Genomic DNA, 16,982 nt, shown 5'->3' with positions numbered 1-16,982 from the left:
TACATTACTGATCCTGAGTTACATCCTGTATTATACTCCAGAGCTGCACTCACTATTCTGCTGGTGCAGTCATTGTGTACATACATTACATTACTGATCCTAAGTTACATCCTGTATTATACCCCAGAGCTGCACTCACTATTCTGCTGGTGCAGTCACTGTGTACATACATTACATTACTGATCCTGAGTTACGTCCTGTATTATACTCCATAGCTGCACTCACTATTCTGCTGGTGCAGTCACTGTGTACTGTGGTGTAGTGACCAGTGTCCACTAGGGGGCGCTGTGTGGGTGTCCCAGGACAGGTGTATAAGCATTTCCAGTGTCCTGATAGGAGTAAGATGCTGAATGATCGTAATGTATCTCAAGGTGGGTGGCCCTGGGATGAAGGCTTGATTATGTGCTGATCAGCAGAGCTGATCTTTCGTGCCAATGTGTTATGGAAAGCTACCTACAAATCCACCTAGGGGTGTGTCTAAAAACACCTATAGTAAAGACTGTGTGTGAATGAGGGAAGGACCTGTGATGAGTTCATAGCCATGTGACCCAGAGGGTGTGGCTATGGACCATATAAGGTGGCCAGGGTAGGTCACATGAGTGAATGCTGGGACCTGGTTGGTCCATTGTGGAAGGTCCCGCTGGGAGATGGGGCTTCCTGCCTGACAGCACGTGAAGGCTGTGAGTAATGGCTGCAAGCGTCTGACAGTTCCCAGGAAGAGGGAATGAACGTCTGCAGTGAGCTGAAGCAGCCATGAGGTAACCCTGACGGGGTGAGATATCTGTGAGGCTGAAGAGCCTGAGTACTGGACATTGCGTAACCTGTGTGACCACATGGATAACGGAGGGGAGCTCTGTCATGAACCGTGTGCTGATTATATGAACTTTATGTTGCTGCTGTGGGTTTATGATGCCTGAATAAACCGCATGGATTGTTATTGTTTTATGGAAAACCTGTGCCGGACGTGATTATTTGGCTGCCAAGCGAGTGTCCCCAACCTTGAATGATAGCACTACCTTACAGTACATACATTACTGATCCTGAGTTACATCCTGTATTATACTCCAGAGCTGCACTCACTATTCTGCTGGTGCAGTCACTGTGTACATACATTACATTACTGATCCTGAGTTACATCCTGTATTATACTGCAGAGCTGCACTCACTATTCTTCTGGTGCAGTCACTGTGTACAGACATTACATTACTGATCCTGAGTTACATCCTGTATTATACTCCAGAGCTGCACTCACTGTTGTGCTGGTGCAGTCACTGTGTACGTACATTACTGATTCTGAGTTACAACCTGCATTATACTCCAGAGCTGCACTCACTATTCTGCTGGTGCAGTCACTGTGTACATACATTACTAATCCTGAGTTACATCCTGTATTATACCCCAGAGCTGTACTCACTATTCTGCTGGTGCAGTCACTGTGTACATACATTACATTACTGATCCTGAGGTACATCCTGTATTATACCCCAGAGCTGCACTCACTATTCTGCTGGTGCAGTCACTGTGTACATACATTACTGATCCTGAGTTACATCCTGTATTATACTCCAGAGCTGCACTCACTATTCTGCTGGTGCAGTGACTGTGTACATACATTACATTACTGACCCTGAGTTACATCCTGTATTATACTCCAGAGCTGCACTCACTATTCTGCTGGTGCAGTCACTGTGTACAGACATTACATTACTGATCCTGAGGTACATCCTGTATTATACTCCAGAGCTGCACTCACTATTCTGCTGGTGCAGTCACTGTGTACAGACATTACATTACTGATCCCGAGTTACATCCTGTATTATACTCCAGAGATGCACTCACTATTCTGCTGGTGCAGTCACTGTGTACATAAATTACTGATCCTGAGCTACCTCCTGTATTATACTCAAGAGCTGCACTCCCTATTCTGCTGGTGCAGTCACTGTGTACATATATTACATTACTGATCCTGAGTTACATTCTGTATTATACTCCAGAGCTGCACTCACTATTCTCCTGGTGCAGTCACTGTGTACATACATTACATTACTGATCCTGAGTTACATCCTGTATTATACTCCAGAGCTGCACTCACTATTCTGCTGGTGTAGTCACTGTGTACATACATTACATTACTGATCCTGAGCTACATCCTGTATTATACCCCAGAGCAGCACTCACTATTCTGCTGGTGTAGTCACTGTGTACATACATTACATTACTGATCCTGAGTTACATCCCGTATTATACTCCAGAGCTGCACTCACTATTCTGCTGGTGCAGTCACTGTGTACAGACATTACATTACTGATCCTGAGTTACATCCTGTATTATACCCCAGAGCTGCTCTCACTATTCTGCTGGTGTAGTCACTGCGTACATACAGTACATTACTGATCCTGAGTTACATCCTGTATTATACTCCAGAGCTGCAGTCACTGTTCTGCTGGTGCAGTCACTGTGTACGTACATTACATTACTGACCCTGAGTTACATCCTGTATTATACTCCAGAGCTGCACTCACTATTCTGCTGGTGTAGTCACTGTGTACATACATTACATTACTGATTCTGAGTTACATCCTGTATTATACCCCAGAGCTGCACTCACTATTCTGCTGGTGCAGTCACTGTGTACATACATTACATTACTGATTCTGAGTTACCTCCTGTATTATACCCCAGAGCTGCTCTCACTGTTCTGCTGGTGCAGTCACTGTGTACGTATATTACATTACTGATTCTGAGTTACATCCTGTATTATACCCCAGAGCTGCACTCACTATTCTGCTGGTGCAATCACTGTGTACATACATTACATTACTGATTCTGAGTTACCTCCTGTATTATACCCCAGAGCTGCTCTCACTGTTCTGCTGGTGCAGTCACTGTGTACGTATATTACATTACATTACTGATTCTGAGTTACCTCCTGTATTATACCCCAGAGCTGCTCTCACTGTTCTGCTGGTGTAGTCACTGTGTACATACATTACATTACTGATCCTGAGTTACATCCTGTATTATACCCCAGAGCTGCACTCACTGTTCTGCTGGTGCAGTCACTGTGTACATACATTACATTACTGATCCTGAGTTACATCCTGTATTATACTCCAGAGCTGCACTCACTGTTCTGCTGGTGCAGTCACTGTGTACATACAGTACATTACATTACTGATCCTGAGTTACATCCTGTATTATACTCCAGAGCTGCTCTCACTGTTCTGCTGGTGCAGTCACTGTGTACATACAGTACATTACATTACTGATCCTGAGTTACATCCTGTATTATACTCCAGAGCTGCACTCACTATTCTGCTGGTGCAGTCACTGTGTACATACATTACTGATCCTGAGTTACATCCTGTATTATACCCCAGAGCTGCTCTCACTGTTCTGCTGGTGCAGTCACTGTGTACATACATTACATTACTGATCCTGAGTTACATCCTGTATTATACCCCAGAGCTGCACTCACTGTTCTGCTGGTGTAGTCACTGTGGACAGACATTACATTACTGATCCTGAGTTACATCCTGTATTATACCCCAGAGCTGCACTCACTGTTCTGCTGGTGCAGTCACTGTGTACATACATTACTGATCCTGAGTTACATCCTGTATTATACTCCAGAGCTGCACTCACTATTCTGCTGGTGCAGTCACTGTGTACATACATTATATTACTGATCTTGTACTGATCCTGAGTAGAGATGAGCGAACTTGTTCGGAAAATGTTCGCCAATCTCAAATTCGACACTAACATAACACATTCAGATTCGTGTTCGGTTTCCTGAGCATTTTTACTCAAAGTCGGCAAAATTCGGTCACATTTTGATAAATCATCACAATTCCACTAATGCTCTTGTTATTACTTTGGCTTGGATAGTGGTGCTGTATGATGAGCGTCATTGGCGTGGGGAGTCGAGAATGTGTTTGATGAGGATGAGGGCAGGGGGTGTGGAGAGGTTAGCGAAGTGGCTCCATTTTTTTTTTGCCTTAACTTTTTGTGTGTTGATTTCATCCAATCAGGGTGCAGAAACCATCCACAACATCATTACACAAAGTCTTCTGTGATTGGCTGCCGAAGTCACATGTCCGTGGCCATATAAAAAGCAGACATCTTGTTTTGCTTGCACCATTTTCTCAGTGTCACAGTGCAGAAAAGCCGCTCCTGCTACTGCTGAAGCTATCTGCAGAAAGTGAAGTTGTCAGCTAGATAGGATCCTGTCCTGTGTGAAATCCATCTTCCAGCATGGAACTAGATTGTGTAAACGCTGTGTGGAAGTCTCTGGAGGCCCTGTTAGCTACTCCAAATCCTTTGTGATAAAACTGTGTTTCAGTGAGAAATCAGAAGGCCAGATTTCCACTAAAAAATTGTTAGGTATAACAGTGTTGTTCAGGCATACTATCTAAGAAAATAAAGAGTGATTGTTCATTTAGTGGCAGGTGACTGACAGCTGTGGGCCTAAGGTTGTGAAACAGCAGAGTACAAGAGGGGAAGGGTACATCCAACAGGAGTGGGAAAAAGCAAGGTCATGGTAGAAGAGGGAATAGGAGTGGAGTTCGACGTGTACGTGGGTTAGGTCTTTGTGTTAATGGAATGCTTAACTGAGCTAACACTGTCTTGTCCTATCCAGAGACCACTGACAACTTCTGTTACTTGACAGGCTACTTCACTCATTTTCTTTGGCAGCCGCACAGCGTACACCTTGTAGATAAGGCTCAGAAAGCTCATGTGCGCCAGTGGATGGCAAGCGCTGCATCAAGTGGCCTCTCCTCTTCCTGCACCTTAACATCACACATAGTACAAACCTCAGAGGTGGCACCCCAATCATCCTTGTTTCCCCTCACGTCACAAATTTCCAAATGCCCAACTGACAGCGGGGAACCTCAGATGGGCCATTCTGCAGAGCTGTTCACACATTCTATTCCATAAGCATCTGAGGTCTGTTTCAAAGATTCACAGAATCCACAGAAAGGAAGCATCTGCACCAATGCCCCAAATTTTTTCATGTTGGATTCAGGGTCGGACGAAGTAGGATCTGAGCAGAATTTAGATCCTCATCACCATTAACCAACGGGGTGGAGGTGATCCTGATGAGACTCAGATATCAGAGGCGCTCGCGGATTGTACTGTGGTGTCAGGGCAGGAAGAGGAAGAGTGACTCTCAGGGTGAGGACTGTGAGAACAGAGAGGATGAAGATGGAGTTGTAGATCCCACTTGATGCGAACCCAGAGGTAAGCAGCCGAGTAGCTCAGCAGAGGAGGTGGAGGAGGTTACGTTTCGGCTTCCCACTCAGACACGAAGTAATGCAACCACAACAAGCACTGCATCCTCAGCCCCAACTCTGGCTGTGGCCAGCATTGGTCACGAGTGTGCAGTTCGCAAGGGCGGGAAGGGTTGCCTAGCTTGGGCCTTTTTTGAGACCTAAAACAGTGAGCCAACTCATGTTATCTGACAAATTTGCAAAAAAAAATCTCAGTAGTAGCAATAATTGCAATAATTTGACTACTACATGCATGAAACGGCACATGCCCGATTAACATGCCTTAGTGCGGAAATCTCACTGCACTAAAAGACGCCTCCCGAAGAAGCAAAGCAAAATGCGCGTCAGGGCAGAGGGACGCCAGGGGATTTTCACAAGACCATCTATAGGTAACACTCTTTTTTTATATATTAATTCATTCCTTGAATATGGCACTGTTAGGAAGCCTATTATTAAGATGTTGTTTGCATGGCAGGTTTTTGTCTAATTACAACACAATAGTTGCAGCTTCTTGTTACAAATGAATGCAGCCTTTACAGGTATACATAGGAAGTCTTATTTAGGATTGTGCATTTGCCTACCTATTACTACCATCTTGGCATGTTTTATTTCTGCATTAGCATTCTATTGATTGAACAATCTTGAATCATCTCATAGTGCCATTTTTGTTTAGTGCTTTTCATTACTTAATATATGGCCTAATGTTCTGTGATTTCCTATGGCAAAGAAGTCCCTCTTTATTGGATCTAGCACCTTTTTTCTTTTACTTGTGTTTAATTGAATCACTAATAAAGTCATAATTTTATCCTCAGTACCATCATTTGGGACCATTATTTATTATTTAAGTCTCTTATGTCGTGAATCAAGCTCACACATGCATCATACTTGGTCCAGATGCTAAACTTGGTGGTTCAACGGTTTCTGAAAACCTACCCAAATTTGCCAGAGTTTCTGATCAAAGTATGTCACATGAGCACCAATTTGCGCAAGTTGGCTACAGCTGCCACTGCTCTGGCAGTGCTACAGCAGCACATACAACTGCCAGCTCACCGACTGGTGTGTGACATAACCATGTGCTGGAACTCCAAACTGCACATGCTGGCAAGGCTTTGTGAGTACCAGAGGCCAGTCAGTTGTGGAATAAGAGCTCCAAAACGTCCGTCGGTATTCTGGTCAGCCTCCACACATAACAACTGAAGAGTGGGCATGGATGTTTGACATTTGTGCAGTTCTCCAAAACTTTGAGGACTTCACAAAGATGGTGAGCAGTTATGGCGCCATAGAATAAAAGAACTTGGCACTCAGATGGAAAATGGAGTAAATCTTTTGTTTTATTTGCATCCAGATTATGCGTGTTAAACGTTTTCGATCCGATAATGGATCTTCATCAGAACTTCTCTGAAGGAACGAACATGTATACAAAAATAGAAATGAATCTATATTATTGAGTATCACGATATAGAGAAAATATCAAATCTTACAATGCATAAGAGAGATATATACTTCAAAAAAAGTTAAACTATGTCAAGCATTATAAAACTTGTCAAATAGTATCTTGAGGATGGATTTCAAGTGCCAGTGATCCATGAGACAAGATATATAGGTCAATATTAAGGAAATATCCGCCTTTAAATTCCTATAAAACAATCATGAGAAGTGAAATCATGATACAAGGATATTGTGGACTTCCGATATCTAGGTGCCAACCAAAAAGTGAAGAGTGCTAATAATGCCTGGTGCGTGAATTATATCTTTCCTATAAGAGAGCAAAGAAACAGACATAAATTGCAGGTCCCTTAGAATAATAACATATGCAGACAATATTGTCTTGTGCTCATTGATAGTGGTGTGAATGGGAGAGTGCAGGATCACACTTATACCAAAATACAGGTACTTGCTATTATTGACTCAATGTAAAGGGGCAGTAATGCGCTTGGTATAGCGACCTAAGTCACTTATTTTGTGGCGCTGGAATAAAGAAATAAACAGGATTGTTTAATATTTTTCAATATGAATCACCAAATGGTGTGGGAGAAAATCAGTATATTACCTGCTCCCTCTGGCCCAAATAAATTGCGGAGTGACCGCTGAAGTGGAGGACGCCAGGAAACTTGCAGTGTATCCGCTGAAATGGAGGACGCCAGACAGCTAAGTATATCCGGGTTTATATGACCCGGCGGGGAAACTCCCCTAGCTACGTCACCGAGTCTGCACACTGCTGGCATAGCGGTCACGTGTTCACCCGGCGGGGAAAGTCTGTCTATGTCGCTGAGTCTGCGCACTGCAGTCGCATGAACACATAGAGGAGCGCGCCTGCGCTGTTTGTACTTGTAAGCCGTTGTCAGGATGGGGCAAGAGGTGTGATTAAACACCACTGTATAGTGGACATGTATTCTCTACATCTCGCGCTATGTTATAGTGATTATATTTAACCCTGTGTGTGTTAGTCTATATAATGGTATAAGTCTCATAGTAACTGCACAATGTTGAATGGAAGGGATATTGAGAAGGGGCTTTAACAATGAAAAAAATATTTTTTATTTCAAACCATATGTGACCTTTGCAACTCATGAATAAGCTGCCGTTATAGCTTATGAACTATAAGATAATGGGGAATTGATATAAGAACTATAGGGTGTGTGATAAATGAGAAGTATATCCTTCCTCTAGTGTTAGGGTCGTGACCGACCCGTTTTAGGTTTTAAATGCATACAAATTCTACATACATTTGTTTATTGCATCAAGACTTTTTAACTTTTTCAGGAACTTATTTTCAAACAAAATACAATAAAATAAAACTATTTTACTAAATTGTAAAATGCTCTTATTAAAATTATAACATTTGTGTTGTTGGGGTCAATTTCGACCCAGGTCTAATTTAAGAGTCAAAAAGCAATAATAAGTCCCAAAACTGAACTCATAAACACAATATAAACCAACAGCCCACAGCCAGCTCTACCTCCAACAACTTGAGTTAGGGACATGTCCAGGCATGTATGGCCAAATCAGCTTAGAGTTGGTACTTTGCAGAGTATATATCTCCAGTTTACACATGCAACAATGAGGAGAAGATTTGATGTAAGCCAAATTCTGGATTATATCTTAGATGATAATGAATCAAAGGACACACAGCAGCAAACTGATAGAGATGAACAGGTTTCTGAGGAGGAAGATGATGTGGAGTATCAACCGGAAGACACAGACAGTTCTGATCAGTCTGATGAGGAGGTCACTGGTGCTGAAGCTACTCCCGCTGAAAGATTCAAATCCAAAAGTGGCAAGATCAGTTGGAGCTCAGTACCTCCAGATGTACATGGCAGGGCAGATGCTGCAAATGTCATAAAAATGACCCCTGGGATCACAAGGTTTGCTGTGACAAGAGTAAGTGACATCAAGACATGTTTTGATCTGTTTATGCCATTGTCAATAAAAAAAGTCATTATTGCTATGACAAACCTTGAAGGAAAAAAGTCCACGGCAACATGTGGAATGACCTTCATGATGATGTCCTGGATGCCTACATTGGTGGTCTTCTCCTTGCTGGAGTGTACAAATCCTGCAATGAGGCCACTGATAGTCTCTGGGATGCATCGACAGGCAGGAATATTTTCAGGGCAACAATGTCATTTCAAAAGTTTCAAATGATATCAAGAGTCCTCAGATTTGACAACAGAGACACTAGAACAAAATCTGATAAACTTGCTCCCATCACGGATGTTTGGGAGAAATGGGTGCAGCTCCTTCCACTGATGTTCAACCCAGGGCCAGAGGTGACAGTAGACGAACGTTTTCTCCCTTTCCGCGGAAAATGCCCCTTCCGGCAATACATGCCAAGTAAGCCAGGCAAATACGGCATAAAAACCTGGGCAGCCTGTGATGCAAAAACTAGCTATGCATGGAATCTACAGATTTACACAGGCAAGTCTGCAAGCGGCATCCCTGAAAAAAAACAAGGAAAACGTGTAGTCCTCGATATGACTACTGGACTGCAGGGTCACAACATTACTTGTGACAATTTTTTTACCAGCTATGACCTTGGACAAGAACTTCTCAGGAAGAAAATCACCATGGTGGGCACAGTGAAAAAAACCAAACCTGAGCTGCCCGCTGAATTGTTGCAGATGAAGGACAGGGCTCCACTTTCCTCAAAGTTTGTTTTTACAGACACCACCACTGCTGTTTCATACTGCCCCAAAAAACGACGGAATGTGGTACTGATGTCCACACTTCACAAAGATGCAGCTGTGTCATCAGAAGTGACAAAAAGCCCAGAATCATTCTGGACTATAACAAAAACAAAGGAGGAGTGGACAACCTGGACAAGCTGACTGCCACCTACACTTGCCAGCGAATGACTAGGAGATGGCCAATAGTTGTATTTTACAACATCCTTGATGTGTCAGCATGCAATTCATTTGTGTTGTGGACCCACATTCACCAAGGATGGAATTCAAAGAAAAAAAACAAGCGGAGAATGTTTCTTGAGGAACTAGGAAGATCTCTTGTTAAGGCGCACATTGACCAAAGGGAACGAGTGCCCCGAGACCCAGCCACTGCAGCCTTGGTCCGACAACTCCAGAGCTCAACAAGTGCTTCGTCCACACCCACAGCAACACAAAGAGCATCATCACCAGCATCCTCCTCAACCAGGCCTGCCTCAACATCAACCACAACAGCCACAACCCCAGTGAGACCACCTGATTCTAAAAGAAAGAGGTGTCAGGTCTGCCCTAGCAATAAGGACAGAAAGACAAACACATCGTGCTTCGCCTGCAAAAAATACCTCTGCAAAGAACACACAAAAAGTGTCACTTTTTGCAACACATGCATCTAAATACTAATGCATCTAAAAACTAGTACTTGATTTCTGTTTTGATTTGATTTGCTTGATTGTTGTTTGTTTGACCTAGTAAAGCTACTTTTTATTATTGCTATTAATGTTAATATAATTTTCATCTTTTATTTGTATTAAAGTTCTATAAAAAAAAAAAATCTGTTTTTTTGCCTTTTTCATAAAGTAGTTAGATATGGGTCAAAATTGACCCGTAACACCATAGATGTTACTAGAGTTAATAATATAAAATATATATATGTATTTTTTTTTACATTTAAGAAATGTGTTCTAAAACCCTTCAGTAATAGTCAGGTAATATAACAAACTTTTTTAAGTTTATATTATTCTCTTGAGGTTCATTTGACAATATTTTTATATTGAAAATGAAGGGTATGCTCTCAAATGTAAGGCCCAGGGGGCCACAACAAAAATATTAAAATCAATCCTTCCATGGATGAGAAACCCTAACAAGGAAACTAAGAGGTAAGAAACAAATTGGATCATAAATAACTGTTTTAAGGGTATCCTAGGGGTGATTTAAGACATGGGTCAAAACCGACCCGTTAACATAAGAAAGAGTAAGAGAAAGCTAACACTAGAGGAAGGTTAAACATATCACTTTGGTTTAAAACTTGGCATAAAGGGAAAAATAGGGAAAAATATGTCCTGTGAAAATATAGAGATGGCGGTGAAAATATACTATACCAGGTGAAACAGTTGTGCCCAGTGAGTGGAGAACCAAGTCTAACGATTCTATTGTAAAAAAGAGAAATCACCGTCAAAACAGGTCATTTTAAAATGATTTACAATTACATAATGTTAATAAACATTAATCAATGACAGCTTAAATCACAGAAAACTCTGTGTATCATAATCTCTATTGAGTCCTTTAGGCTCCAAGGTCTGCAATGTGAAAATCCAATAAGCCTCTTTTTTTAAGTCTTTTTGTCCTGTCACGCCCTCTTCTGTCCGATTCAATTTGCTCCAACACTTGAAATTTCAACTGAGAGATATTATGTCCCTTTTCGAGAAAATGATGTGGAAGAGGGAGATGAGATTTCGTACATCTTATATTGGATTTATGTTGTGAAATTCTGTCTTTTACCATCTGTGTGGGTTTCCCCCACATAAGCTAAGCCACATGGGCACTTCATTAAATACACAACATATGTAGATTCACAAGTATAATATCCTTTTATAGGAATAACTCTTCCAGTTTGCGGGTGAAAAATCTGACCTCCCTTCTGTATGTTATTACATTGTAAGCAAGATAGACACGGAAATGTACCCTGTTTTTGTGTCTAGAGAAACATTTGTCTCGGTATCTTTATGTTAGAGCCAATATCTCCTCTAACAAGCTTGTCCTTCAAATTTCTTGGTCTCCGATAACAGGGGAGGAATGGTTTTTGAAACTCCTCTATCTCCGGGTAACTTCTGGAAAGCAGACCCAATGTTTCATGGCGCCATAGTCAGTGCAATGATCCCGCTTCTGTGCCTTCATAAACCGTCACTACTCACAATTAAAGCTGAAGCTTTGAATGCGGACCAGGTGGAGATGGACGAAGACATGAGACAGAAAGATTGTACCCAGCCTCATCTCATCTGCTCAGCACACATTGGGTAACTATGAGGAGGGGAAGGCTGAGGAAGAGGAGGAGGAACAGGAGCTGGTGGCTAGCTCAACAGAGGCTAGTTCCCACACAAGCTTCATACCTTCTCTCCTACATGGGTGGGCTGAGGAGGAGGAAGGTCTGAGGATGGGAATGAGAAGGAGGAGATGAAGTAGATGGAGAGTAATCATCATAGTGGAGACAGGGAAGTGTTGGCTGTAGGCAGCTTGGCACATATAGCTGACTTTATGTACTGCTGCCTTTTCCATGACCCTCACGTTACATACATCTTGACCAAAAAAGAGTACTAGTTGTTCACCCTGTTAGACCTATGCTACAAGGGGAACTTTGCATCTCCCCTTCTTGAGGTGGAGAGATCTACTAAAACGGTGCTATACCTGAAGGCCATTGTGGAAAATATGTTGAAAAAATTCCGATCAGACAACGCTAGCGGTAGGGGGCAAGCTTCCTTGCCCAGCCAAGGAGGAATGGCGAGGGAGACACACAACAGATACAACAGAGGCAGTGGTACACTGTCAGAGGCCGGGGCCAATTTCTTGACTCCCTCCCAGTGTTCAGACCCTTATGACCGGGAATTTTTGACAAGGAGGGAAAAGCTTTTAAAGATGGTCAAACAAAACCTGGCCAACAAAACCAGCGTATTCCCTAATTCCTCTGCAACTTTAGCTATTGGTTCTCAAAGCTGGACACCTGGCATGAATTGTACCTATATGCATTGGAGGTGTTAGGTTTTAGTGCCTCTAGGGGGTCAAAACAGACTGACAGTCTCCCTCTGATAAAAAATAAACAAAGCCTCGATTAGCCCCGAGTTTTCCACACCACCAGATGACAGCAGTAGATATAGTGTTTTTAATATTTAATTTGACTGTATTACCCTCCTTATCATTCTTTCCTGGCTTTGCACTTTCAACTACATTTTCAAAATATTTTAATGAAGCATGCCAGTTGTGTATGTATGACCCTTCTCATAATTTTTTTCTGGTTTTGCACTATGTGCAAAGCCTTTATGAGCGTTGAAGTACCACAACTACACTTTCTTAATTTTGAATCAGTCACTACAGTTGGTGCCTTGAAGAATGTATGGATGACCCTGTTTGTTATTTTTGGATGGTTTTTCATTTAGTGCCTAGCCTTTATGAGTCTAGGAGTATCACTACATGATAATTTGAACAGAATCTGTATGAGGCCTCCTTATATCTAATACAGGGTGTATATGAGTCCCTTATTTTTAGCAGTTCTTGCTTCCTTCATAAATTACACTGAATTTTCCAATGTTTTAATAAAAATTCAATTTTGGTCTACGTAACCCCCTTTGTTCTCAGCAGCGATTTGGGGGTCAGAGATGCTTCCATGGGTCTTCCCTATGCTGTTCTCCATCCAATCATCACTTTTCCCATCCATTTGAATATTTTCACTGCTCCCCAGACCTCTTTGTAGGGTCTGCTGGAAAAAAGTGCGAATTTCCCATTGATTCCCATTATACCGGTTACTTGAAACGAGCATTAGGAATTTCTTGGTTTGAGTAACGAGCATCCGAACATTTTAGTGCTCGCTCATCCCTAATCATCAATTATCTTTGAGTCTTTTAAAAACTATTGAGTTTTGCAAGTAAAAACAGTTTAAAAGAAAAAAATGAATTGGAAGAGTTATCCAAGAGTTTTCAGAAGGGATTTTGGAGAGAATCCATTAAAAAAACTTCTGAAAAAACTCAATGTGCACAAAGCCTTTAAAGAATGACCCTTTTCCCCTAAACCTGTGAACCCATGAATGTAATTTAGTGTCCGTGAGTTAATTTACTCACTTACCACCGCCTGCTCCGAGATACAGCGCCATTCTGCTCAGTTTCTCAGTGACGTCACTGCTCTACAGACTTTCGGGATCACCCTGCTCTTTGTGTGAACCGAAAGTGGCTTTTGAAATATTAGTCTATGGAGCGTCAGAACGAGGCTCAGAACGAGACTCCATAAACTAACACTGTAAAAGAGACTTCCGGCTCTCACATAGAGCGAAGAGTGACGGAGAGTCTGAAGAGCGGCGATGCCATTCAGAATAAGACTGGAATGGTGCTGGATCCCGGAGAAAATGACATTTTCCCTTCAAAACTCAAAATCCATTAAAAACTTGAAGTTTCCGCTTAGTCAGCATGTCTTGATGGAGCAGAAACTCGCCAAATGGTCCTCAAAAATGCAAGTGTCTACAAAAAATCGTCAGTTTCTACTCTACACAAGGAGTGTTCTTGAGGCTGTCAGAAAAGTTGAGTTTTCTAGTTGACCTGCTTCAGGTTAAAGCTCAATGTTTGGGAAGCATTAGAAAAAGTTCTTTTTAGAGTGGGTCTGCACCAAAATTTGCAAGAAAAATAAGGGTGTGTTCACAGTTTTTTTTCCTGAGTTTTTGGAGTGGAAACTCCAATTTTTTGAGGAGGATATAAAGTTTCCAGTTAGTTCTTGCTCCAAAAACTATTGTATACACATACCCTTAGGTTCCACATCCAGCCATCCTCCCAGTCACCAGCTTCAGTCTTGCTGGGTATGACGCCCCACCGGTGTAGTTTTGTAGTTTGCTGTGGCTGACATCATATCTCCAATCTTCGAGGGTTCAGAATTAAAGACTTTCGGAGATAGGAAGGTGACGAGAAGAGCCGAGCAGAAGGAGGTGCAATCATTCCTCGCAGCCTGACTTCAGCGGGACATATTTTAAAAAGGGATTTGACATTTTTCCTAATGGATGGAGATAAATCAGTCACAGCGAGCACGGAACGCAAGAATACAAATGCACTGGAAAGGATTAAACCTCATCTATATTCATATGTACAGTGGCAGCTGCACAGATCTGTAATGAGCGGGGGCTGCACCCCGATCGGAGGCACATTGCATATTACTCGCTACTCTACAGCTTCCACCTCCCCTAAACATGGATGTCGGTTCCCTGCGCCCCCACATTGCACCGATGCTTCTCTCAGTTACTGTCCCTTTTTAAGCTACTTTTTCATTTTAAGCTGTTTTTGGACAATTTTCTCAGCAGGTCATAAAAAAAATAAAAGGATCTGGCTGCTTGTGTTGGACTATTTCACTGGCAGGCTTTCCCCTTACATAATAGAGGTAGTCCCACCACTGCCAGCAAAACTCATGGAAGCCCCCTTGTGTTGCATGCAGTGTGCCACCCAGAGAACCAACCAAAGGACCTCAAAGCAGTGCCAAAACCTGAAAGACCTCTAAGAGGGGGTTTCAGAGTGCCCTCTGCAGATGACGTCCAGGGTGCCAGCTTACGATGCCCTTATACATGGGACCAGTTGCCACAGAATGTCTTAAATGAGATTGCCTCCTTCCATTACCACAGTCCCAGATCCATGCAGTAAGTCTGCCACAGAGATGCCCCAGAGGACCTTTAAATGATGAGACGCTCCCCTTAGTGCCTGACATAGATCTGCATAAATAGATGCTATGTGAGACATATATAAACCACGTGATGCCCACGGGGGGCTCCACTCTGCTATGTGAGACATACAGTGGGGCAAAAAAGTATTTAGTCAGTCAGCAATAGTGCAAGTTCCACCACTTAAAAAGATGAGAGGCGTCTGTAATTTACATCATAGGTAGACCTCAACTATGGGAGACAAACTGAGAAAAAAAAATCCAGAAAATCACATTGTCTGTTTTTTTTTCATTTTATTTGCATATTATGGTGGAAAATAAGTTACAGACCTGTAACTTCTTCTTTATGAGTCTCCTCTTTCCTCCACTCATTACCTGTAGTAATGGCACCTGTTTAAACTTGTTATCAGTATAAAAAGACACCTGTGCACACCCTCAAACAGTCTGACTCCAAACTCCACTATGGTGAAGACCAAAGAGCTGTCAAAGGACACCAGAAACAAAATTGTAGCCCTGCACCAGGCTGGGAAGACTGAATCTGCAATAGCCAACCAGCTTGGAGTGAAGAAATCAACTGTGGGAGCAATAATTAGAAAATGGAAGACATACAAGACCACTGATAATCTCCCTCGATCTGGTGCTCCACGCAAAATCCCACCCCGTGGGGTCAGAATGATCACAAGAACGGTGAGCAAAAATCCCAGAACCACGCGGGGGGACCTAGTGAATGAACTGCAGAGAGCTGGGACCAATGTAACAAGGCCTACCATAAGTAACACACTACGCCACCATGGACTCAGATCCTGCAGTGCCAGACGTGTCCCACTGCTTAAGCCTGTACATGTCCGGGCCCGTCTGAAGTTTGCTAGAGAGCATTTGGATGATCCAGAGGAGTTTTGGGAGAATATGCTATGGTCTGATGAAACCAAACTGGAACTGTTTGGTAGAAACACAACTTGTCGTGTTTGGAGGAAAAAGAATACTGAGTTGCATCCATCAAACACCATACCTACTGTAAAGCATGGTGGTGGAAACATCATGCTTTGGGGCTGTTTCTCTGCAAAGGGGCCAGGACGACTGATCCGGGTACATGAAAGAATGAATGGGGCCATGTATCGTGAGATTTTGAGTGCAAACCTCCTTCCATCAGCAAGGGCATTGAAGATGAAACGTGGCTGGGTCTTTCAACATGACAATGATCCAAAGCACACCGCCAGGGCAACGAAGGAGTGGCTTCGTAAGAAGCATTTCAAGGTCCTGGAGTGGCCTAGCCAGTCTCCAGATCTCAACCCTATAGAAAACCTTTGGAGGGAGTTGAAAGTCCGTGTTGCCAAGCGAAAAGCCAAAAACATCACTGCTCTAGAGGAGATCTGCATGGAGGAATGGGCCAACATACCAACAACAGTGTGTGGCAACCTTGTGAAGACTTACAGAAAACGTTTGACCTCTGTCATTGCCAACAAAGGATATATCACAAAGTATTGAGATGAAATTTTGTTTCTGACCAAATACTTATTTTCCACCATAATATGCAAATAAAATGAAAAAAAAACAGACAATGTGATTTTCTGGATTTTTTTTTCTCAGTTTGTCTCCCATAGTTGAGGTCTACCTATGATGTAAATTACAGACGCCTCTCATCTTTTTAAGTGGTGGAACTTGCACTATTGCTGACTGACTAAATACTTTTTTTCCCCACTGTATATAAACCACGTGACACCCATGGGGGGCTCCGCTCTGCTATGTGAGACATATATAAACCACGTGACACCCACGAGGTGCTCCACTCTGCTATGTGAGACATATATAAACCATGTGACACACACGGGCAATAGCGGATCTTAATAGGGGCTGATGGGGCGGTCGCCCCGGGCCC

General features: G+C 42.6%; 1 long non-coding RNA gene across 2 annotated transcripts in view; it reads right to left on the bottom strand.

Annotated features, from left to right (window-relative positions):
- Window positions 1-6,578: 6,578 nt before the first annotated feature.
- Window positions 6,579-16,982, bottom strand: part of LOC141091563 (uncharacterized) — an 81,812-nt gene continuing 71,408 nt past the window's right edge. For both annotated transcript variants that reach the window (XR_012232541.1, XR_012232540.1), the window contains exons 2-4: window positions 14,209-14,452; window positions 10,810-10,857; window positions 6,579-7,026 (exon numbers count right to left, since the gene is read on the bottom strand). This is a non-coding gene — a long non-coding RNA (uncharacterized lncRNA). The remainder of the gene's footprint in view (window positions 7,027-10,809; window positions 10,858-14,208; window positions 14,453-16,982) is intronic.

Source organism: Dendrobates tinctorius, unplaced genomic scaffold (genome assembly GCF_039654945.1).
Source record: "Dendrobates tinctorius isolate UK_male_01 unplaced genomic scaffold, ASM3965494v1 ptg000054l, whole genome shotgun sequence".
NCBI lineage: Eukaryota > Metazoa > Chordata > Amphibia > Anura > Dendrobatidae > Dendrobates > Dendrobates tinctorius.
The sequence above is the reverse complement of the archived record's forward strand: the minus strand, read 5'-3'. Positions and strand labels throughout refer to the sequence as shown.